Genomic DNA, 26,228 nt, shown 5'->3' with positions numbered 1-26,228 from the left:
AATTGACATATCGTCGGTTAGATCATAAACTGCGCTAAATGCATTTCCTCTGTGTCTACATTCGTTGCATTCAAAACAAAACGAGAATTCGTTCCCAACGAATGCAGAAAGAACGCAAATGCAGTTAGAACACTTGCTGATTCAACCGACGATTTGTCAGTATTTTATTTATTCATTTAAAACTTAAAAAAACACGAAAGAAATTATTCATTATGAAATTGCTTGCAAACTTGTCAAATAGACTTTAATTTATCGTTACGTAGGTTTTTAAAAATTTTTCTATTTGATAGATTGACAGATGCCAGAAACGTCAATGTGACGTTTTACAGTTTTTTCGAGTTCAGAAATTTGAAAAAAACTACTCGAAAAACTTTGTAATATTTGTTGGAAGCTTTTTATTCGATTTTTATGACTATTACGCGGATGACGTTTCACGTTTCTGTGTGATAGGGTTACACATGTCAGAAACGTCAATGTGACGTTTAGTAGTTTTTTCGAATTCAGAAATGAAAAAACTACTCGAAAAGCTTTATAATGATATTTGTTGGAAGCTTTTTATTAGATTTTTATTACTATCACGCGGATAACGTTTCACGTTTCTTTGCTTGATAGAGTGACAGATGTCAGAAACGTCAATGTGACGTTTTGCAGTTTTTTCGAATTGAGAAATGAAAAAAAAACTACTCGAAAAGCTTTATAATGATATTTATTGGAAGCTTTTTATTAGATTTTTATGATTATTGCGCGGATAACGTTTCACGTTTCTGTGTGACAGGGTGACAGATGTTAGAAACGTCAATGTGACGTTTAGTAGTTTTTTCGAATTCAGAAATGAAAAAACTACTCGAAAATCTTTATAATGATATTTGTTGGAAGCTTTTTATTAGATTTTTATGACTATCACGCGGATGATGTTTCACGTTTCTGTGTGATAGGGTGACAGATGTCAAAAACGTCAATGTGACGTTTTTTTTCAGTTTTTCAAATAAGCAATTAAAACAATATACTATAAAAGAATGTCTTTGTAATGATCTTTGTCATAAGTTTCTTCATTAGAGTTTTATGACTATATGGACGACTTTTCACGTTTCTGCTTGATAGATTGACAGATGTAAAAAATGTCAATCTGACGTTTTACATTTTTTCGAATTCTGAGTTTAAAGAAAAATACTTGAAAAGCTTTGTAATGATGTTTCGTGGAAGTTTTTATTAGATTTTTATAACTATTACGCTGATAACTTTTCACGTTTATGTTTGAAAGGTTGATAGATGTCAAAAACGTCAATGTGACGTATTACATTTTTTTTCGAATTCAGATTTCAAAAAAAAACTCGGAAAGTAAAGCTGTGTAATGATATTTGTTGGAAGTTTGTTGTAACGTTCTTGTTGGATAGATTGTATACACGTCAAAAACGTCAAAAAATGTTTTACAGTTTTTACGAATTCAGGATTACAAAAAAGCATGCTCTAAAATAAAAGCTTTGTAATGTTCTTTGTTGGAAACTTGTCCAAGTTTTATTACTACTACGCGGAGGACTTTCTTTTCTAAAAATATTTTTGCTTGAGATTGACAAATGTCACAATGTGATGTGATACAGTCCTTTACTGATACGTTTCGTATTTAAAATGAAACACTCTGACAAACTTTGTATTGATGTTTGTTAGAAGCTTGCCAATTAAGAGTTCTATGATCGTTATGCAAATGACATTTATGTTATTTTGACAGATGTCAAAGTGACGTTTTCCACTATTTTCAAATTCAAAATAAACAAAACAAATTGTGGAAGAAAAGTTTTGTAATGGTATTTGTTAGACGATTGTCCATTGGAGTTCTGGTACATTTCTATTGGCTTTTTGACGTTTAAGTTTGACAGATTGACGATTGTCAAAGTGACGTCAGTCATGTTTTTCAAAATCAAACCGTAAAGCACTGTAATGTATTTATTAAAAGTTTTCTAACTAAAGTTCAATGGATGTTAGATGGATGATTTTTATGACATTACCTTTTGACAGATTGACAGAAGTCAAAGTGACATCTAATTTTTTCTCCATTTTGCTGGCTCAATAAAAAATATCTGAACACCTATTGTATAAGCTTGTCAATTCCAATTGTTTTTAACATAAAATTCTTGTTTAGTTGCGCAAAATATCGTGTCATCTATCGATTTGCCATTTTAAATTAAATTTGAAAAAAAAACTTTAATTGCCAAACTTCAGGGTAGGGGTATGTCCAAAAATAACCATTTTCGTATATGAATCTACTTTGCATTTAAATTGAATATTTCTAATTTGAAAGTTGTTATCATTTGTTTATTTTTTTGTGCAATGTATTGGAATTAAATACATAAGAAGAGTTTATTATTGGAATCGTGTTTGTTATTTTTAGTCGAAGTATTTAGAGATTGTATATATAACCATATTATATATTTTGGTATTTGCGAAAAACAAACGTGACTCAAATTGAGAATTTTATTATCTCTATTTTTAATCAATGTAATTCTTCTGGGAAAGTCGTTTTTTTTTGTCAGGGGAGTTCGATTTTGCTTAAAAACTCTTCTTAATTTTTGATAAATATGAAAAAAGGGAGTTTTGAATAATTTGTGTTTGATTTTTGAAAAATTCAAAGTTTGGAGAACATTTGAACTTTGTCAAAATGGCACTCGTGGCGCTGCTGTCTTTCGCTTATTTTAAAATAACTAAGTTGATATTCTGTCATACGACGTGCACAACTTGCTAATTGCGCCATCTAGTGTAGAACATTTTTTTCTGTAATTGAAAATTTATTAGGTTAGAAGCAGATAACCTTAAAATGATCAATAATCTTTAAGCTTTTAAAGGAAGAAAGCTATTACAATATTGCTCTAAGATTATGTTGTTTTTCTAAATAGCAATTATTTGTGAAAAAAAAACTGTGAAAATTCTTTACTTTTCACATCGAACATTGCGGTGAATGTACGATTAATTGCATCTCTCAAGGCAAATGCAATTCACCTTTTTCACATATCTTTTTTTATCTCTTTTCACCTGTCTCACCTACCTCTCTTTCAACATTTATATCCTCCTCACAATTCTTTACTATCTATTGGTCAACTGATAAGAGACTTGTTCAATATTAAATTTTTTTAATATATTTCTTCAATGAGAAAATCCCATGTATTTAAGTGGATGTGTCTTGTAAATCCGATGGATAAAAATAACTTGTGCAATAAGAAAGATGTTTTCTGTTGTATTGCTTTATACTTTTTTTCACCATATTGGAGCAATATGTTTACCTGTATAAATGCAAAACACGCGCAAGGAAGCAATTTTTGGTGTTGAACATGAGGCAGTTGGTGGTATGTTGAAGACGTTGAAAGAAAAAAAGGCAGCATAAGAAAATTAAGTGATAAATTGTGGTAATTTATGAGAGTTGTTGAGGAGGGAGGGGAGAACATTGCCCAAAAAAGTAGTATTTTAACCTATAAGGTGAGATAAAAGATACAATGTGAAGGTGTGTAATTGCAAAAATGTTGAAGATACCTCAAGGAAAAAAAATATATTAATGGCCAATAAAAATGTGCATCGCGGAGGGAAGAAAAAAATTCACGACATACATTTTTCAATATTTGACCGATGTGGCAGAAAGAGAAGGAAAAGACCTTGTGAAGGTTGTTGTTGGGCCTTCTGATAACGATGTCATACACAACATTGTCCGTTTAACTTAACATGTCGCTATTTTTGTTTTGGTACTTAGGTGCTGCGCATAGATAACTAATGTGTATATAATGTTTTACTAATTTCTTTGGAAAATGTCGAATATTCTTTACAAAATTCCGTTTAAAAGTGACTTTAGACCACGCCCCCTTCGGGAATAATTCTCAAGAGAAAATTTCTTGAAATAAAAGTGATGTAAATGGTTAGAAATCTGATGAAAAAACTCGTTTGGTAAGCTACAAATTTCTTTGGGAAAGAGCAGGGTGTGCTTTACAAAATTCAACTTAAAAAGTAACTTTAGGCCACGCCCTCTTTAGGAGTGATTCCTAAGTGAAACCTTGCGGTAAAAGTAATATAAATACTGGGAAAACTGTTGAAAAAAGTCATTTGGAAAGCTTTAAATTTCTTTGAAAACTAGAAGGTTGTTCTTTATAAAATTCCACTTAAAAGCATCTTTAGGCCACTCCCTATTAGGCAGTAACTTCCATCTGAAAACTTGTTCTGATAAAAGTGAAGTAAATGGATAGAGAACTGTTGTAAAAATAGCAGGAAAATTGTAAAAGAAATAGTGGGATGTTCTTTACAAAATTCGACTTGCAAGTATTTTTAGGTCACGCCCTTTTCAGGAGCAATTCCGAATTTAAAGCATCTTTCGGTACAAATTATGTAAATCGTCACCAAAACTGTTGGAAAAGCTTGTTTAGTAAGCTAATAATCTCTTTAAGTAGCAGGATATTCTTTATAAAATTCCTTCCAAAATTAATTTTAGACCACGCCCTCTTAGAGATTAATTATCATGTGAAGAGTTTTGGTTATGAAAGATATGTAATTTACAACAAAACGTAAAAAAAAACATTAAGCTAATTATTTCTTTGGATTGAAAGCAGGCTATCTTTTACAAAATTTGTCTTCAAATAATTTTATACCACAAGGAATAATCCCAACTGAAAAGTTCTTGCGATAAAAGTGATGTAAGTGGTCAGCAAACTGTTGGAAAATCTCGTTTAGCGAGCTGTAAATGTATTTGAAAAATAGTAAAATATTCTTCAGAAAATTCTATCGAAAAGTATTTTTAAGTCACGCCATCTTTAACAATATTTCCCATATAAAGCAACTGTTGCAATGTACGCGGTGTAAATGTCATAAAACTGTTAATAAAGCTCGCCTATAATAAGCAATATATTTTTGTATGGAAAAGAGTTAGATATTCTTTGTAAAATTACTTACAGAAATATTTTTTAGCCCCGCCCTCTTCGGGAATATTTCCAAGTAAGATACTGTAACGATGAAAGAGATGCCAATGTTTGTAACTATTGAAAAGGCTCAAAATGAGCTATGCATTTCTTTGGAAATATGCAGGTTATTCTACGCAAAAAGTAATTTCAGGCCACGCTTTCTTAGGAAATGTTTCCGAACTATAGAACTATTGAAAGAGATGAAAATGTCATAGAATTCTTAAATGCAATTTTTTAATGAATTAACCATTCTTTGGAAAAATTGGGGCATTCTCCACAAAATTTTGTCTAAATTTATTTTTTGACCACGCCTACTCTTACGGAAACACAAAATAATGTGATGAAAATGATGTAAATATCAGCAAACTGATAGAAGACGTTGCTTAATTAATTGCATATTTCGCAAATTCAACTAAATTTTAGTTTTCAACAGAATTTCATGAAATGACTTTTAGGCCACGCCTTCTTTGATAGTAATTCATAACCAAATTTTAATGTAGAATTACATATTATCAGTATAAGTATTACTAGAAATTTTCAGGCTAATCCAAAAATAAACCACGCCCCCATAGTTCCCATATCTTTTGCATTACCCAGAAGTTCTTGTCCTCCTGAAAATAGCAAATAATACAAACTAATGGTCGTGGTTTTCTTTTGCGTATATATAACTTGACAGTCAATTTTTAATTTTGCTATCTACTTTTAACAATCCTATATTGTTCTTTTTAGCTCTTTGAGGCTCCATAATTAACAAATAAGTCAAAAACAATTGTTTTATTGAGTTATAAATTTTATAAAGAGACATTAATTGCACAAAATATATATCTGTCTCCTGGCTAAAAACATTTTTTACGAGCAGATTATTCATGAGAGTGATTGATGATCCTTTCATTGTGGCACTTTCTCACAAATATTAAATTTTTCAATTCCTCTGAAACTTTCTATTGCAAAATTATAGCTTCCGGTGCAAAAATATAATAGGAATCACTGATTTTAAATTACAGAGATTCAAAATTAAAAGAAATGGTTTTTTTTGCTATCCCTGGCTTATTTAATATTTCTATAAATTAAACTGTATTCTAAAACAAATTTCGATTATTAAGAAAAATCAAATTTGGTTTGGAAAAAATCAATTTTAGATTGTAGATCAAATTTCGGTCAGTATAGAAAATCAAATTTGGTTAGCTAAATAGCGATTTCGTTTTATAAATTAATTTCACTTAGATAAAAAATCAATTTTGACCTATAAAAATTAGGATGATAAAAAACAATTTTGGTTTCTTAAAGGCCGACTTTGTTGAGTTAATTAATTTATTTCAGTAAATAAATAGAATTTGGTTAGTTGAAAGTAAATTTTGTTTAATGTATTAATTTCATTGAGTAAAAAGCAAATATGGTTAGTTTAAAATTGATATTCAAAGAGTAAATTTCGGTTAGTAAACAAATTAATTTTGACCTATGAAAAAATTAGGATGGTAAAAAAACAATTTTAGTTTTTTAAATGTCGACTTTGTTCAGTAAATTAATTTAATTCACTATATAAATCGAATTTGGTTAGTTGAAAGTAAATTTTGTTAATTGAATTAATTTCATTGAGTAAAAAGCAAATATGGTTAGTTTAAAATCGATATTGATCAAAGAAAAAAATTCGGTTAGTAAACAAATTAATTTTGACCCATGAAAAAATTAGGATAGTAAAAATCAATTTTGGTTGGTTAATTTTGATCAATGAAATGGTTTCTTTGAGTAAATAAATCAAATTTGGTTGGTTAAAAAATCGATTTCAGTCAGTAAATTAAATTCGGTGACCAAAAATCAATTTTGGTTAGTTCAATGTTAACTTTGGTCTGTAAATTAATTGAATTCAGTAAAGTGTAGTTGAATTGTAGTTTGATTCAGTGTAGTTAATGCCTCCGGCACACCTTTTAGATCAGGAAAATTTCATTCAGTCGAAATTCGCATCCTTCAATTTCCCAAATCTATTGCATATGTCTATCCCACTCTTTCGCATTCTTTTTTTTTAATCTTAATGGCTCCGGCACACCTTTTAGATCGAGAAAATTTCATGTAATCGAAATTCACATCATTTTCTTTCTTAAACATTTTGTATATATCTATTCCAGTCTTTCGGACTCTTCTTCTTCTTCTTTTGAACTTCACGCCAAATTAAATTTAGTTCAATCGAATTTTGAGTGCGAAAGAATAAAACATCTATTTCAATCACATGAAATTTTACCGATCTAAAAGGTGTGCCCGAGCCATAACAAATTAAATTTAGCTCGACCGAATTTGGAGTGCGTGAGAATGAGATTGACATATGCAAAACTTTTGAGAAGGCAAGGGATGTGAATTTTGATTTCATGAAATCTTCCTGATCTAAAAGGTGTGCCGTATTAATAAAAGTAAATCTTGTTTAATGAATTAATTTTAGTTAGTTGAAAGTAAATTGAACTCAATGAATTAATTTCATTCGGTAAAAAGCAAATTTCGTTAGTTAAAAAATCTATTTTGTTCAATAAATTAATTCAGTTAGCAAAGAAAACAATTTTAACATAGCAGGATGGTAAAAATCAATTTTGGTATGTTCAAAGTCAATTTTGTTCGATGAATTTGTTTCATTTAGTATAAAATCAAATATGGGCTCTAAAACAAATTTAGGTTAGTAAAGGAAATTTAAATTTGGTTAGTTACAAAATCAATTTGGTTCAATGAATCAATTTCGGTTAGTAAACAAGTCAATTTTAACCTATTAAAGGTTAGGATGGTACAAATCATTTTTTGAAGCGCATAACCGTTTGATAAGTCCAACATAAGCTAGATATTTATTATTTTACTACAGGCAATCGATATTTTTTTACTTCTAAGTAAATTCGTCGATGTAAAGAATAGCATCAATTCAAATTATTCAAGACACACTTTTCTATTACAAAAATGCAATTTAAGAGCGGAAGAAGTTAATAATTCATTCAAATTAGGTGAACATTAGTGTTTTTGTCCATAACCTGCAGAATTTTATCTTCTCCAGAGCTAAAAGAGAGAGAGAGAGAGAAAAATGAAAAGGCAGTAAATACGATCATACAGCATTATTCTAATAAATATTATTACTTGCTGCGGAGTAATGAACGTCAAACACTTGTACTCTGGATGTTACAGAGATTTATATTGCCACAAATGCAGTTGGTAGAAAGATAAATTAAAATGCTGGAATCGTGATTAAAATTTAAGGAATATATCACAGACACTTTTAATGTATCTTGTTTTTCTTTTATACTTTTATCATTTGCAGAGCTCTTCTTGCATAAAATTTCCCCTTCTTTTGTAGATTGGAAAAAGAGGAAAAGAAGTATGACTTTTAAATGCAATTTTCAAAATTGCATTTTCTCTCGTATCTATTCTATTTTTGCCCTCGTCATATCGTATTTTCCTAACACAGACTAATGTCAATTGCGGTGACTTGAAGTCGACAGAGAGTCTAGTCGATTCATTATCAATTTCTCGGCAAAAATTGAGGCAAATTTTATCATTTTATATTTTCATTTTATTCTTCGGTGTTTATGTTGTATTTTTTTTCGAATTCTCCCTGAACAAACAAAAACACACACAGATAACAATAGTCACGCCATTTTTCAGCAAACATCGAGCACATAATGGAAAGAAAAATAATACCAATACAGATGAGAATATGTTTGTTATTTAATTTTTACTTCAGGTTGAATTGCAAGTTTTTTTTTAATCTGAAAAAAAAAACAATTGCTTTTCTTCAGAATAAAATATGAAATTGTATTTTAATTGATATTAAAAACAAATATTTGCAAATGAAATACAAAAATAACAATCTTCCACCGTATAAAAAAGTATATTAGAATTTACTTAAATTTTGAATAATTACTTAAATTATTTCTCTATTTGTTTTATTTGATTGTTAAATAGTTGATGAGCTACAAGAAAAAAATTGGAGAAGTATTAAATTTAATGTGCAAAAATTAATCAACTGAATGATAAGGAGTTATGAGCAGTGAAAATTATTTTTTATTGAAAAAAAAAAAAAAACAATTTTGGTCAGTAAAAATAATCAATTTTGGTTTGAAGAAGAAAACATTTTTTAAGGCTTTTTGTTCAGTGTAAAAATAAATATTAATATTGATTTATTTCTCTATTTCAATGCATTGCAAAACAAATCAGTCATCTTTTCATTGAGCAAATTTGATTTTTTTACCGACCTAAATTGATTTTTGTACTATCTGAAATTAACTTATTGGATAAAATTGACTTTACTAATCAAAATTTATTTGCCTAGTAACTGAATTAGTATATTGTCAAAAATGATTTTTTTTATTTTCCAAAGTTAATTTTTTGCCAACCTAAATTGATTTGTTTTACAGATGTAAATTGATATTTTTATTGACCAAATTTAATTTTTTCTTCATTTTAATGAATTTGTAGAAAAATATATATTTTTGCTGACAGCAATTTATATTTCTTCAAGAAAATGTTCTTTTTTGTCTAGGCTAAATTGATTTTTCACCAATTCAAATTGATCTTTTATCGACCCAAATTGGTTTTTGTTCTAACCAGACAAATTACTTTATTGAACGAAATCCATTTTTTAATTAATCAAATTTGATCTATATAGCTCCGGCACACCTTTTAGATCAGGAAAAATTCATAAAGTCAAAATTCATATCTATTTCTTTCTTAAAAATTTAGCATATGTCTATCTCCTTCTTTCGTACCCTTCTTCTTCTTTTGAACATCGTACCAAATTAAATTTAGTTTGGTACAATTTTGTATCCGAGGGATTGTATTGCAAATCACACCAAATTAAATTTAGTTCAGTCCAATTTTCAGACCGAAAGAATAGGATAAACCTATGCAAATCTTTTGAGAAAGAAAGGGACATGAATTTTGATTTTATGAAATTTCATCGATCGCAAAGATGTGCGGGAGGCGCAATCATCCTAATTTTTTTCTAAGAGCAAAATTAAATTGTTTACTAACTGAAATTAATTTGTCGAATGAAATCGATTTTTAATTAACCAAATGTTTGTACTACCTAAAATTTTTTCCAACCAAATTTGATTTTTTGACCGCATGGAATTAATTTATTAAACAAAATTGATTCTTATCGTCCTTTTTTTATAGACCAAAGATTTTTTTTTGAAAGTAAGTTTTTTAATTATTGGAATTTGTTTTTGTTTACTAATTTATATTCCTTTTACAGACGGAAATTAATATTTTCCTAATCAAATTAGATTTTTACCATCCTAGTTTTTTCGAATGTTAAATTCGATTTACTAACTAATTGAAATCTAACTGACATCGAAATTCACATTCTTTTCCTTCTCAAATTGCAAATTGAATAAGACCGTCTTACTCATTCGCACTTTTGAATATCACATCAAATTAAATTTAGTTCAAACTAATTTTGAGGGGGAAAAAGTGAGATAGAGATAAGGAAAACGTTTAAGAAAAAAAAGGAAAGTAAATTTTGATTTCATGAAATTTTCCTGGTCTAAAATGTAATCAAATTTGTTTTTTTTACTTACCTAAATTATAGGTCAAAATTGATTTTTTTACTGAATGAAATTAATTGATTGAACTAAATCGATTTTTAAGTAACCAAATTTGGTTTTTTGCCGAATGAATTTATTTTGTTCAAGAAAGTCGATTTTTAACTGACCAAAACTGAATTCTTTTATTCAGCAGGCCAATTTTTTTTTTTTAAATTTCCGAAATTAGTTATTTGCTGTTGAGTCTAACGTTTTATCAGACCAAATTTATTTTTCACTACCCAAGTACGATTTTTAGCGTACAAAATTTTATTAATTACTGATTAAGTAAATTTTCGTTGACCAATTTTTATCAAATTTCTAACCAATTTTTTTTTTATCGTAACAAAATAAATGAAAATCGATTTAATTTTCCAGGTATTTTTATTCTTTCGGAAACATTAAGACTCACAGTTTAAACCAATTTAAATCTGTATTTAAAAATATAATAAATCTTATTATAGAAAATATTAAATTATTATTTTAATAATTTAATAAAAAAATAACAAAAAATGTTGCTCGAGAAAAACATTTTATAAGTCGAATTTTCATTCCAATTTTTGATTAGAATTAAAATTTAGATTTTGTCATGGAAAAAAAGATCAGCGTGTCCTAACTAAATGACTACATGGTGTTTGTCATGGCTAATTGAAAATAACTTTTTTCTCATTTGAATAAATAGCTTCAGCAATTTATTAATCTAATTTTTGACTTTTTGAAAATCTCGTAATGATCCTATAAATTCCTTTAAAAAAAAACACGTGATTAAATTGTCTTTTTCTGTTGAAATTTGATAAGGAAAAATAGTAGTGTTAACATTGGGGTTTTGCTCAACGAAACGGCAAAATTAAAGTGACTCAATATGTTTCAATATACAGCAGTACATGTATGTGGTATTGTGTAAAAATAGATGGAGATATGGTATTTATGTGGAATAAATGAATTTAATCGTAGTGCTCAATATACAGTGAATTGTGTGTTGATGGAAAAAGAAGAGAGAAAGATAGAGAGAGATGGGGAGTGTGTGTGAAGGAGAAAGGAAAAATTTCAGAGTGGTTATAACTATGGAAAAAACATGAAATTCACAGTTTCTGCTGAAGACACTATTTTTTGTCTAGCATATTTCAGCATAGAGACTCTTAAATAATATTTTTTTGTCTAAAAAAATGAATTTCTATTTTTAAAATGATTTGTCTTGGTGTCAAAAACATTCCAAAAAGCACTAAAAAAATGTCTTATGTACCTCGTTAAAGGTAGATTGTTTGTAATCTTTCGCAAGGCACTGTTGTTATTCATTTCGATTCACTTATGGATGTGAAATAGAAAGACACACAAATACAGTGAAGCGTAAAGAACGATAAAAAAAGTCCACATTGTCACATATGATTAGTAATAACAAAATAGTGAAACGAGTATTTCTTGCCAAGTATGTAAAAGTCAAGTCACTTTTATGTACATGTGGACTTTTTCGCTAAGAAATGGCGAGTGTAAGCTTCGATGAGAGTTAAATTGCCCGTTTTGCTGCGACACCATGTCAATCGGACGATGAAGGTGAATTTCTGCAAAAGAGAGATACAGGCTCTTTCATCTGGAAGATATAGGGCTTTTGTGTAATGCCTTTGCAAGATACAGACTTTGCTTTTTGCTCTTTTAGATTATATTGAAGATACATCTGCAGTCTGTACAGTTGAGTTGAAGAGGACAAGTTTAAAGTGAAACAACATTTACCCTTGTTCAAATATCTCTGACTTGAAACATTATTTTTCAAAAATGAATCCCAAAATGACCATAATTTCTGTTCTAATAGTCAGAACTTTATCAACCGTGGCGTAAATGAAAGGTCTTGTGAAATAGAAGCCTTTGGAGCTCTTGAACTTTATGTGATCACCGCTAGGGGCATTAGAGTCGAAAAATTAACTTTTTAAATTTAAAAGCTAGATATTTTTAAAACCAGATACTTATAGAGTCAATACAACTTTTGTAGATGTAGTTTAATTCTTTTAAATAAACGCCAAGGAAGAAATGAATAACTTATGAGTTATCTTGGCATCTTAACCGTTGTTTTAGAGGTGATTTTTTTTAAAATTGTTTTTGAGTTCACCGAGAAAAAATTGGATGGTATTTTCTACAAATAGTGTCTTTAAATTCTACTGCCTCAAAGGATAGTAGAAAATACCATCCTCCATAGAAACTTTCCTTTAGAATCTACCATCTTGACATTTTAAAATTTACTATCCTATGGATAGTAAATTCTAATAGCCGGATAGTAAAATCTACTATCCTCCTTTAGATTTTACCTTGACCTCTCTTAGATTCTAATATCCGGGAAGTAAATTTTACTGGCCAATTTCAAAGTTCGACTAATTTCAAAGTTCTGAAATATCTAGGATTAAGATTAAGATTAAGTCCATGGATCGGCTTAACCCTTTAAGGACGAATGGGATACCGGTGTCCCAAAAATAAAAACTGAATTTCGAACTATTCAGAGGACAAAATAACTTCCAATGGTCCAAAAAATTGCTTTTGAATCTGGGACACCGGTGTTTCACTTTTCCTCAAATGCTTAAGGTCCGCTGCACCCATGCCGCCCAGGCCACTTGTTCAGGCCCACTACACATTCCCTATTTCCCTAGTCTATCTTAATCCCCAAGGCGGTTCCGTCTTGGTTGGATCAGTTGCAGTGAATGTGTATTTGTATCGACTGAACTCTTCATGCTGAAGTTGTTTCTATACCAGCCTATCTTGTTGTAGGCGGTTCTTTGCCAATGCATTGGCATTACTTTTCATTCTATTTTTTGGACTAATTCGATACGGCTGCTGAAAAATCTGCAGCTGCCGAATGTCGAACCCGAGATTTCACAATCATAGAGACAACCACTCTACAAGGGTGGATGTAGGGTCAGTTTCACGCACTTGGAGTTTTTTTTTAATACTACTGAAGAGGGCACTCAATCAAGTCAAGTGGTAGAGCACTTGCTCTGATACAAGTATCTCGAGTTCAAATCTCTCTTTAGGTCATTAGAAAATCAATTTCATTTCTCTTTAATCTAGTTTGTGGAGTCTTTTGAGTGATTTATGAATCGTTATAAATCGGTTGAGAACCGGTAAATATTAAATGATGCAAAAGGACTATTAGGGTATAGCATCTAAGTCAAGAGTTCGAGCACTTTGCAAATTTTCATAATTTTCGAATGTCATGGATGCGTGAAAGTGCCCCATCCTCCCCTATTGCTCTTTCAGTAGAGTTCGAGCAATAGTAGGTGATAGCAGTGGTTGGTGAAGGGGTCGGTCAGGTGATGAAGGAAGGCAGATGAGAAATATTGGAAGAATACTTGGCTATACATAGCCAATTACAGTGAGAAAACAGTTGAAGAAATGATGCGGTTTTTATTTATATTTCTCGTATTTTATTCTTTGCGATATTTTTAAATTCTTAAAGTTTTTTTTTCTTCTATCTCCACCTGTTTACTCACAGAAAATTCACACAGAGCGTTTGTGATTCATTTAAGGAAGTTGCTCGTCTTTTTTTCTTTCTTCACCTTTTGCTCTTAATTCAATTATATATGTCTTGAGACTCTTTTCTTTTCTTTTCTTTTTTTGCTGTTGCAACACTTATTCTGAGTGTCGTCTCTTCTTGTGTGATGTTGCAGGATTAGCTGGGCATAAGAGAAAGAAAACGGTTATAAGAAAGTTTGAGTAATAGATGAAAGTTTTCTTTCAAGGGTTGAAATGGTTCTAATTGAAAATATTAGAACTTTCACCTTCATTATTTTTTTTTATAGTGATTTTCATAAGTTGAAAGTTGTCTTGTGAGAGATTAAATGGTTTCAAGACAATTTCCTTTTGCAATGTCTCAACTGTCTTAAACAAGAACAATATTAAAAGAAAAAAAAAACTAGAAGGTGAATTTCCTTCCAAATGGAAATTTCCTTTAGTGTTTCGTGTTATAAATTTTCCACTTTGAATGGAAATTTTCCTTAGGAGTCCTTGTCTCTTGTGTGTGGTTCTATATTATTTCTTCTTCTTTTTTTTTCGTGAAGTTTCTGCCTCACGCCACATTTTCCACATATTTCTCAAGATGGTATTTCGATTGAGTGGTGAATCAATTTGCAATTTCAATTTTTGTGTCCATTGAAGATTTTATAAATATTTTATCTAAAGTCCCATATGTCAGATCTAATATATCTATATATGTATTATATATATATATATTTTTCGGGATGTATATCACAAACATTTGTATTCAATATTAAATGCAATTGAATATAGGACTGTGATTTATATTTATTCTTGTGGGGATTTTTCCGTGTGCCAGACCTGTGTTAGTGGGGGGAAAAAGAAAAGAAAATTGCATATGGATCAATTTTCTTTCAAAGATTGAAATGCTTTGTATATGTTCTGCCTTTAGAGATATTAGTTCTTTTTTTTCATTCTCTCTCTCTCTTCTTCCATTCTATTCAATTTCAAAAAGTCTTGCTCTTGTAGTGCCTTTTCAATATTGCAACTCCAATGCAATTCTGTGATTGCCAATTTTTCGATTGAGGGAAAATTGCACAGGAGATACTGTACTGAGAAATACATTGTGATTTTCTTGGAAAAAAAGTGTTCTTTTGAGGCTTTCTGTGAATTTTTATTCTCTTCAGAATTGAGGTGAATATTTTAGTAATTCTTGATTTGCATTTTTGCTTATTTGTTTAACTTAGGATAAGCTCTGATTACGGAACAATATAGGTTTATTAGGCTGTGGCCTAGATGTTCTTATTATCCCAACAGATTTGAACCGATTTATAAACCACTCAAAAGATTACCCCAAACTGCTTAGGAGTACGATAATCAGTTCGTTACCGGTTCAAAACCGATTGGAACCGGTTTAGAATTGTCAGAAATTCCAAGACCTACAACAAGCTCAAACATTACCCATTCGGTTGAGAAATAGGCTCTGTAGAGCCATTTAAAATTTGACCTTGAAAAATCATTATTAGGAATGATTGAACTGTATTTTCGCATATGGACGAAATGCCTGTCTACTTAATTTCTAAAAAAAATGCCAAAAATATCGTTTGTTGAGAAATTACAGCAGTTAAGTCATAAGACAAAGCCTTATAAGTGTGAAGCCCGTTTAATGTGAGTTTCAGACGGAGGTTGTTAACCGCAGGGGCCTCTTGACATTTCATTTTTCCATACGTTTTTGCACATAGGCACTGAAGACTATTGGCAAGTTTTTACCTAAAGAGAATTGACTTATTAGTCTGATATATTTCGAAATCGTGCATTAAAAGCTATCTAAAAATACATATTTCATTATGCTCGCCAAAATAATACAAGAACTACAAGCAAATTTGTTTAAGTCGCTGTGCAATATCTACAAAATTTTTACAAGGAAAAGTGAAAAATAGCTTCACTTTTTATTAGGCTTTATGTGCCACTGTTAACCGTATAAATTCGTGTTTAAAATGTTACTTGGATATGCAAATTGCCTTGACTTACTCGTCAACCAAATCAGTAGTTCGTTTTAAATCTAATTCTCTTATACGGGCTTCAGACCTAAAGTGCAAAATAGACACAGGCATCGATTTAGGGATCAGCCCAAAATTCAAAGGATCAGTCTGATCTTCTAAATTCACGTGGTTTAGTGAAATTATGAGGATTAGGCAATATCAGCGCCAGTGCCGAAAATAAAAAGCTTCACTTTAGGTATTTTTGAGTGCTTTTCGAAATGCTATCTGGATTAAAAAAAAAAATGTAGAGTAATGCTACGCAATGTTGCGAAACTTTAAACCGTATTAATATTGGAGTAATGGGAATGTCAGAGTGCTTCTATCGGTATAAAAGATACATTGATATTGCGCTTAAGAAGTCTTTTAGCAATCAATTTATTTCAAAAACGGCTCCTACGAAATATTTCATTTTAGCCTTGTAGTCAAGGCGAATACTGCGTCCTTGGACACCTATGTTCGAAAACCATTTCAATATTGAATTTTCGAAAATTAAAGTTTAACCAAGGGCCTATTTTTCAACCGATTTGCTTGATCTTGAAATTTCCAACCCGACTGCATCGAACTTAATCGGTCATGAGTCGGTATAGTACCCGTAAATGATTTACCTTTCTCGGATTTACTTTTTTATTTGATCGAAAGCTTGCTTCTCATGATAAAATACTCTAAAAGGTAATTTTCTTAAACAATTTCTTACTTAGGAATGATTTATTATTTATTTTTTTTTAATTAATTTAATCAGTAGTAAAGCGGTATGTACCCAAAGACCTTGTGAGTTCAAGCACTACGCAAAGCTACGGTTGTCATCTCTTTTTTTGTTGGAAATTTTTGACAGGATTGGATAATTAAGGGCAAATGACCTATTAGATATTGAAAAAACCAATAAAATTAGCTGCTATTTAGGATTTTGAGACTTTTGGAAACTCGTCTAATTTAAAGACCGCTTCACGAAAATTGATGATTTGCGGACAAAGTATGCTACGTCAAATTCTGATCCAGGCACTGGAAAGTCTTAATTCCCCTAAAGTAAAATGCAATAAGTTCAAAATTTAACTAAAAGACTTAACTGGGTCTCTGGACAACCTAGTATCCAATTCGCAAGACCCAGGACACGGAGCTCAAACACCAATTCCCTTTTCCATGGCTTTTCCAATACTGTCCTCCTCTTCACACGAACGCTCTTTTCGGTCTCGTTCTATTGACCGGAATTGGTTGAAACAAATAGTACTGTTGAACATCGAACTATTTAACATTGGGTACTTAATTAAGGACCTTCAACTAAGCACTTTTTAAGTAATTACCTTAAATTATTTTGTAGCCTTTTAAAGAGGTGTCTCCGGTGATTGCCAGTGAAAAGTTAGATGAAAACACTTTTTTGGTTTTTCCACTTCTTTTTTTGGTTTTATGGAAAAACCAAAAAAGTGTTTTCATCTTAGGGTGACTAACTTTTCACTGGCAATCACCGGAGACACCTCTTTAAAATCATTTGCACCAGTTCATTATTGATAAAACTATTTTGTAGCCCTTCTGGAGCTACTGACGCTTACTATCGACATGTGGTGACCCTTTTTTTGGCTATCGCCGGCTCAGCTATGGAACTCTGTGCCCTCCCATGACACTGTGACTCTACCATACATGGCGCCAGGGTATCATACCTCTCACTCTGAAGTAGGTCAGGAAGGCAACCTTAAAATTCCAAACGACACGATCGCTACTTCTATAATTGAGCAGAACATTTAGTTTTTAATTCTTCTTATTTTCGGGTCCAGAATCTGGAATTTGTCTTTAATGAGTCACTAATGGTCTCATTATCTGAGGTCTGCCGTAAGGCCTAATTTACGTTGTACACTACGACGCTTACTGACTTTCACTATCAGGCAGATCAGACTCCTCTTTGTTAGAACCTTGATAATCTGGGATTTGGAAACTTCGTATTTTACATATTCGTATTGCACATTTGGTATTGTGGAAACTTCGTATTCTAGGATATTTCATATTTTACATTTCGTCTTTCATACATTTGTACAAAAATTGACCAGGCGATACTGATAGCTTCTCAAATCACAGAAAATTTTCCTTTATCCCAACAGACGCTACTAATAGCTTCGTTTGCGAACTCCGCAAATATTATCGTGTTTCTGCTTTCGTTGATTCCATTCTCGGTCTACCATTATTATCCTGTCTTGAGGATCATTTAGTGGACTTTATTTCCCGGCTTCTTTTTACAACGGGAGACCCTGGTACCTTGTTGAATTCTAAATAATAAAATTATTGATACGTTTTAAGCTTTACAACTTTATGTAAAACCTTATGAGATCTTATTTAAGCTTGGCCGTTACTAGAGTTAGAGGCCAAACAGTTAGAGATAGCATCATAAGGCCTTCCGAGGACCTTTGACAATAAATGGACTCAAAGTTTTAGCCTAGTTTTAATGATAAGAAATTTTTGGCTAGCTAAAGGGGATTCGACACTTGAACGTATGTAATAGAGCCAGCGGTCTTCTATACGGGCTTCAGACCTAAGGCTTAGCCATCTGGCTTTACTCCTCTAATTCCTTATCAGGCACGATGTTTTAGGAAATCGTTGTTTAGAATTGGATATTAAGAACAAATGATCCATTAGATTTTGAACGGGGCTAAACCTTCAGTCTGAAGCCGGCACTCTTTAACCTATTGCTCTTCTGGCCCTTCGTCTTCAAACTTTATTATTCCTACAGAAATAATAGCATAGGACTTACAATAGCTTACTTTATATCGAAACCTACCTCCAAGATTAAAATCATGCATTGGGTGTTATGAGTTGAGAGTAGTGTAAAAGATCATGAGAGGTATGGACAGATTGCATCTTATCCTTTTCCACAATCAAACAACATTGAAATATGATTTTGGTTTTCTAATGTTTGAGTGGGTGGTGGGGGAGGGAGAGGTGTATCATGTGTTTTGTTGAAAAGTTTCATGTTTTGTTGGAGAGAGAAAAGAAGTTGACCCAAAATGTTTGATTACTAATTGATAAACATCATTTACATTTATGTGCACTTTTTCTTATATACAAAAAAGAGTATCTCTCTCTCTCTTTCTTTCTTATGCCTCCCAGTGTTTATGTGTTGTATATATTTTCCGTGGAGCTTTGCACATATAATAAAAAGCAGGCAAATGTTGTATGTTTTGAGAGAGTATGTGCTCGAATGTAACATTGGACGACGGCGACGATGTGCTGCTGCTGTTGTTGTTGGTTAAGAGAGCTATATGGGGAGGTTATTCACCTCCCAAGCTTTACAACACTAAATCTACACTGTTGTACAATATTCTCATATATTATTATGTATATATATAAATATATATAATGTGGAAAAAGTAGAGAGGGAGATTGAGGGGGGCAAAGGAGGAGAAGTTGAAGAAGAAGAAAAAAAAGAGGCACACATCGTGCAATGGATAGAGAAAATGAATGAGTGAGAAAATGGCATAACATAGAAGTTTGTTTACTTCAAAATTGTGCAAAAGGATGGATGGTGTTGGAGTGTAATTTCATAGAATACTGATTGTCCATTTGTCCTGAGATGTATGAGATTTAAGACTTCCTAGGAAGCTCTAGAAAGAACAATTCTAGTGTTGAATGAAATATATGCAAAAAAACAGAAAATTAGTTTGAGACTGAGACAAAATAATAAAAGGTCAGAACTAAGCAGATTAAACATTAAAAGTTAAATACTTTAAGCCGAGACACATACCAGATAGTCCTTGCGTCTTTTGGGTCTTCGTGTCTTATCGTTCTGAGATCGTTTTTTCGTTTCTTTTAAGTGACAGCTTTTTGATTTTCTACCAACAACAAGAATTATAAAACGAAATTATGTCTTTTACTTCAGTTTGTACATACACCTATGTTTTTTTGGCTTGAGTCTTGACTTAATATTGCATAACACGTGATGCAAAAATACTACATAATCTTTCCGTACAGAAGTAGATCTTGAAAAATTCGAAAATCTATTTGAAGATTCAAAAAAGAGACTTTCTTACTTCTTGATAATTCCGCAAGGTGACTGAGGTACATCCTGTTCAGATTTCGAAGTGCTCAAGTGTCAAATTGTGACGGTCTTCACATTGTTGTGAAGAAAAAAACAGAACAACGACATTTACCGTTCTTGCCCAAGTATTTAATCACTCCATAATTACTGAGTAACTCTTTTGCCAGTTTTCTAGTGTGATTTTTCATAAAATTTCCCCACCTTGTTCGAAAATTTAGTATGAAAATTCAAAATTGAATTTGAATTCTTCGAACTTCAACGACTTTTTGTACAAATAGAGTTCTATTTACCTTTTATCCAAGACACTATTGGAGAATCAAAATCTACTTCTGTTTGGGCTCAATATGTATAACTATAAAACTTTGAAATTGATTTTACCGTCGTATTTTAATTATTATGTCGTACGCACAATATTGAAATGCTTTTCAACCAAACAGTGATATCTTAGGGCCTTGACAGACCTCAGGATTAGCCGAGAGACGGCTTAGCGTGATTATACTCGACATAATGGTAAAACATAATTTCCATCATTTTCCACTAAGTTGTCTCTCGGCTTAAGTCGTAAATGTGTCTAGGGCATTAGTCACTCACCCTAATATTAATTATTATGGTTTAGATTTAGACGAGTTGTTCACCTCTTACACAATAATTAGCTGGTTTTTTTCCAACAAAACTACTCTGAAATATGAAAATGTTTTGATACTTTAACGAGGCAAGTTTATCAAAAGGATGTTTTTTTTGCAATGTTATTAAAAGTTTGCAATTTTGTAAGAACCCGTATAATCGTGGTTCGTATCTCTGATATTTTTTATACGCGTATATAAAGTTTTATCATTTTAACGAGTCAAGTATATCACAAGAGTGTTTATAATCTTAATAGAAGAACATTATTTCGATAAACGTCTTGCTAAAATGACAAAACTTTTTTTAAGTATAAAAGATATCAGAGATACCCACCACGATTATGGTTTTTATGGTTTGGACCGTTTGAACCGTTTAGACCAGTTCTTTGTAATGTTCGAGAATAACATTAAGGAATTGATAGCAAATTAATTCAAGCATCTGAATGCTTTTTATAGAAACCATTGTTGTGTAATTGGCATCAAGGTACAAAACTATCGATATTCTAATTGCCAAAATTGCGAACACGTTAACATTTTTTCGATTATAGCACCTAATAATTGAACCAAAGAAATTTACATCAAGTTTTAGCAACAAGGGGAGCCCGTGGTGCAATTGGTAAGAGCGTTCGACTCTTGAACGGTGTGATCCCCGGCTCGACTGTCACAGTTGTGTTTCACGAAACATTGCAAACCGAATAATAAATTTGTAAACTGAACAATGTACAAAATGACAGTGTTATTTCTAAGGAAAACTGTAACAGCTTACTTACTGTCTAATTCAACCCCTAACTAATTCTGCTCCGGTCTCCTCTACTCATGCTTTTGATGTTACATTGTATAATAATATGCTGGGATTATCTAGGTTTTTTTTAATGTAAGAATATTCAGCATTCGGATAGATCACACTGGCAGTTGCTGTCAAAACGCATTTTTTAACGTTGTCTTGCTCCCGAATTTACCACGAAAACCTGTCATGTGACATTGTGATATTGTTACACAATTCCCCTCTTACAGGTACTTCTTTTAATGAAAAACTGTTCGTCCTAATACGAATAATTACGTTAACAAATATATCCTATCGGACTTTCTCTATAAAAAAAAAGACTCAAAGACCAATCTCATGGTAATATGTTGCAAGAAATAAAACAAAAAAAAATTAACTAAAAGAGAGAAGTAATGCTAACGACACAACATGAAACCGAATTAAATGAACCATTCACTATAATTAATAGACATCAATTAATGTCACTATTGTACCTTCTCGTGACCCAGAAATGTTAATCCAAACGACCACAAAACTGCATTCGATGTTTACGATGGTGTTTGTGTTTTTTGCTAATACGGACAGGCCAATGCTCTCTATCTCAATTTCTTTGTCTTCTCAGCGGCGGACACAATATTCAGGGGGGATTGGGCAACGAGAGAAATTTTAATATGACCGTTTTTTCGTATAGTTCGTATTTCCAACATTACGCGACAAATGGTTGGGTCAGGGAAGGTGGAAGGTGGAGTGGGATTTGGATGGGTGGTGAGGTGAATATATATGCAAAGAATATATTGTTGGGAGAAAAGTCACAGTATTTGCCATCCAGTGAGTCACGCGCGCGAGCGCGAAAAGTGGCCCATTTGACATGACAATTTTAACAATAAAGCAAATATTGTGGAAATCATCCATAGCGTGAAGGAGGTTAATCATTCTACCAGAAACTGTGAATTCTACAATCATGAGCATACAGTATACTGCTCTTCTCTTTTGTTGTTTTCGACAGACTGAATAATTATCTCGTCATGGAAAAGAATATCGTGTTTTTTCATCTAGATTTTCTGTTAAATTCTAGTTGGAGTTTTTTTTTCATGCAAAAAAATAGATTTTGCAGAGTTTATGTAGGAAAAATTTGAATTTCAAACATTGACAACTGTCAAGCTTATTGACAGATGTTATTTTACCTGTCAGATGTCACTGTCAAATAAATGTCAACCGAGTTTTTCGGCATTTTCAATGGTACAAACATTTGTTTTCTGTGAAATATTTCATCAAGGTGCTTAATAATTTAATTATCCCTTTGTCAATATTTTACTATTATGATGGAGTGAAGATTTTTTATTGAACAATTAAGAACTGGTACATATTTTCTGACAATTTTCACAATTTTGCTGCCCAATCTGCCATGTAGCCATATTTAATTTAAAAAAAAAACTATTTAAGTCTATTTAAAAATTGAGCTAGTTTCTGTGCCGAAAGTCGGACTTTGGAAGATAGCTATAGCACACAAATATACATATGAACTTGAGCTCTTTCTTAAGTGTCGGCCTTTCCGAATGCTACCCTTGTTGTTCATTTTTGTATTATAAAGTAATATTTTCAATTTAAAGACTTTTAGAATGTTTTGTTTTTGGATTTCATCAAATAAATTTAAATTACAATAGATATAAATCTATTTTGCAGTAATCACTTTCAAAAGTGGTCAGCTTTTGCTTATATTCTACGCAATTTAATCTCTTTTCTGAATTAATTATTAGCGTTTATCAAGAAAATAATATAAAAGATGACAGCTGTTAATTTATCTGTCAGCTGTCAATGTCTAATGGAGGAGTTTCATCAAAATAAATCCTGAGAAATAGACTAGCTACTAGTCTTGCTTATCGTTTGGATTACAATATGATTTTGTGACAGTTAACTGAAAAAAAATTCAAATATTGAATTTGCCATTTGTCATCGAAGTTGTCATCTGTCAATGTCTAATATCTACTAATAGAGTTTTCGTGACTTAAACGGATATTTTTAACTCAGGGCTCAGGGGTAACCGAAATTATTGAATTATGCAAAACTGACAGCTTGTCATATTGACTGTCAATTTGTTTACCATCTACGAGGTAACCATGTAGTCATTATTAGCTAGAATAACCGGTTACTGCTTAATCCCTAAAGCTGTCTACACAGGAGCAATTAAAAAAAAAAAGCTTTTTTAAAGAAAATTTCCCCTATCATTGTAGGCAGAAACGTAACATTTTTTTTAAATGGCAATTTTTGACGAAAATTGCTTCTAGAGTGTAGACGCCATAAGTTTTTTTTCAATGAAAGGGATCACAAAATAAATGAATATAAACATGACTAAAGAGATTAAATATGTCAAATTGTCGTTCATCTGTCAATAATTTTGTAAATCATAACATCTCCTTCAATCTGAATATTATGAAATTAACTTTTCGTCAAATTAATATAACAACTTGACAAATTTTATCACTAAGAATTGTTACTAATTAAAACAATTATGATCTTGACATCTGTCATCTATCAACTTCGAAGATCTATCAAAAAGTTTCCGTAACCCAAAAAGTAATTTCTCAAGAAGATCTCAGGAACAGCGGATAATATTGGACTATGCAAAAGTGACAGCTTGTCATATTGACTGTCAGTTTGTATATGCCTAACTTTTATAACGTATTAGTCCTTTTTACTAGCATACATGATTACTGCTTAATTCTTAAGTTTTCTTCAGTAAATAAAATCTCAATCTGATATGAACATAAATTGAGCGATCCAATTCAAATACGTCAAATATTACCGATTAGCTGTCATTATATGATTAGTCTTCATCTCAACCTCTAAACCGTGTAATTATTTTTTCGTCAATTTATGAATTTTCGTTACATTGGCAAAGCTTGACGAATTTTAATGCATTAAATATTCGTCAAGTACACAGTAATTTTGAATCTGACAGCTGTCAACTTATCTGTAGTGACTGTTTGTCTTTATTATTTTAAAATACAGTAGAGTTCCTCAAATTTGAACATTTGGGGGGTATAGATGACATTTCTCACTCCTCAAATTTGAACAATATTTTCAAAAACATAACGGAAATTATGTGAAATTCACTTTCCCTAAATTAAGATAAACAACTTTAGAAAATATATTAATGTAATTTATTGTGAAATAGATGGAATTAGTTGCGGAAGTTAATATAATACGATAACATTGAGGAAAAATCAAAGAAAAATGGAACTGCACGCAAAACTTTCTTCACATAACCTCAAATTTTACATTTTGAACTCAACCGTCGTTCAAATTTGAGGAGTTCAAATTTGAGGAACTCGACTGTATTAGACATTTTTCAGTAACAAAAAGAGATTATCGTTGAAAAATTTAAATTTTGCTTAAGCACAAGTACGTTAACTAAAAAAATTCTCACTTTAAAAAAAAGAAAGAATATCAGCTTGGCTATTGTCACTGTCTCACAATATATCTTTCTTCGTGTTGTTTACTACCCTTTATCCCTTTTTCCTTTCAATTTTAATTAAATGCACGAAATCGTCCGTAAATGTTTACAAAAGAGTGATTTGACTTTTCCCCAGCAGCATGACTTTCCAAGAAATTCCATCGAAATTCCCTTTCCCTCCTCTTGTTTTTCACAATCGAACTTGGCGAAAAGATCCAATTGATGGATTTGGTATTCGAATGTGTTGTATGAAAAGCCCCTGTGAATTACAATCAATTTTATTCACTTAGATGTGTTTGTGTGTTGAATTACAATGGATAAAACCCAAAAGCAAAATGTTTATATGGAGGAATGAGAGATGCCTTGGTGAAGAAGAGATGGGTGAAGAAGTGAGCTAAGAAAGAAGAAAAATAAAAAAAAAAAAACTATTTTTCTTTGTCTCACCAAGAATACAATTCAATAGATGGATAAATTGTAGGGTAATTTTATTGTATATTGAATATTTTTATAGTTCTCATTCTTATTTCTCTGGCACTTTTTGATTCTCTTGCCCTCTGTGATGTTGTCTTTCAATTGAACAAGAAATAGGAAAAGACATTTTGTGTGCACAAATGTTTGAGGAGATTTCTTGGATTCATTTTGATCCCTTTTCCTCTTCCTTCTTGTTCTTTTTTTTTTTTGTTCTTTTTGTTTTGATATTCGGTGGATTTTTTGGGGAGTAATATGGGTGGTGATTGGTGCTTCGTGTTTTCTACTCTAAATCCACATTATAAAGTGCTTTTCTCTGACGAGGGTGTGGACAAAAGTTTTAATTACAAAATAGAGACTCGGTCACACACAGGGTGGTTTTAAATATAAATCAAAAGGACATAGAACCAATAGGTTTTTTTACAGTAGTTTTCTGTGATTTTCTATGTTATTCTATATTTTCTATGTTTTGTTTTCTTTGAAAAGCATTTGTCAAAATATCAATCACTTTTTTGTTGAAACTTTGTAATGGCATAGCCGTAATGCCCGGTTCTCATTAGGGACGCCTTATTCGGGCTTCAGTCAGGAGGTTTAACCCAGTTACCAAAGGTCCTGAAAAATCTTGCCTGTTGAGAAATTAGTTAAGTGTTATGGATAAACCTTTGGTCTGATGACCGTTTTAGTTACCAAAATGAGGTTTGAGAAGTTTCTACTTTTTCTTTAGAGGATCAGAAAGGCCTATTCACTTAGGAGAGGTTCTCTGACAAGATCTTTTCTCTCAACCTTAAACTCAGAATTGAAAATGCAGAATTATTTGTATACTGTCGGGAGAAATGACAAAATTTCGTGAAAAAGTCATTTTTTACGAGGATTTCTCCAAATGTGCCAAGGCCGTACAATTCCATATGTGTTGCTCACAAGAATTAT

At 31.5% G+C, this 26,228-nt stretch overlaps 1 protein-coding gene across 1 annotated transcript in view; it reads left to right on the top strand.

Moving 5' to 3' along the window:
• The window catches only part of LOC129807892 (max dimerization protein 1-like), a 410,647-nt gene that overhangs the window by 13,300 nt on the left and 371,119 nt on the right, over window positions 1–26,228 (top strand). The window lies entirely within an intron of this gene.

This window comes from Phlebotomus papatasi, chromosome 3, assembly GCF_024763615.1.
Source record: "Phlebotomus papatasi isolate M1 chromosome 3, Ppap_2.1, whole genome shotgun sequence".
NCBI lineage: Eukaryota > Metazoa > Arthropoda > Insecta > Diptera > Psychodidae > Phlebotomus > Phlebotomus papatasi.
The sequence above is the reverse complement of the archived record's forward strand: the minus strand, read 5'-3'. Positions and strand labels throughout refer to the sequence as shown.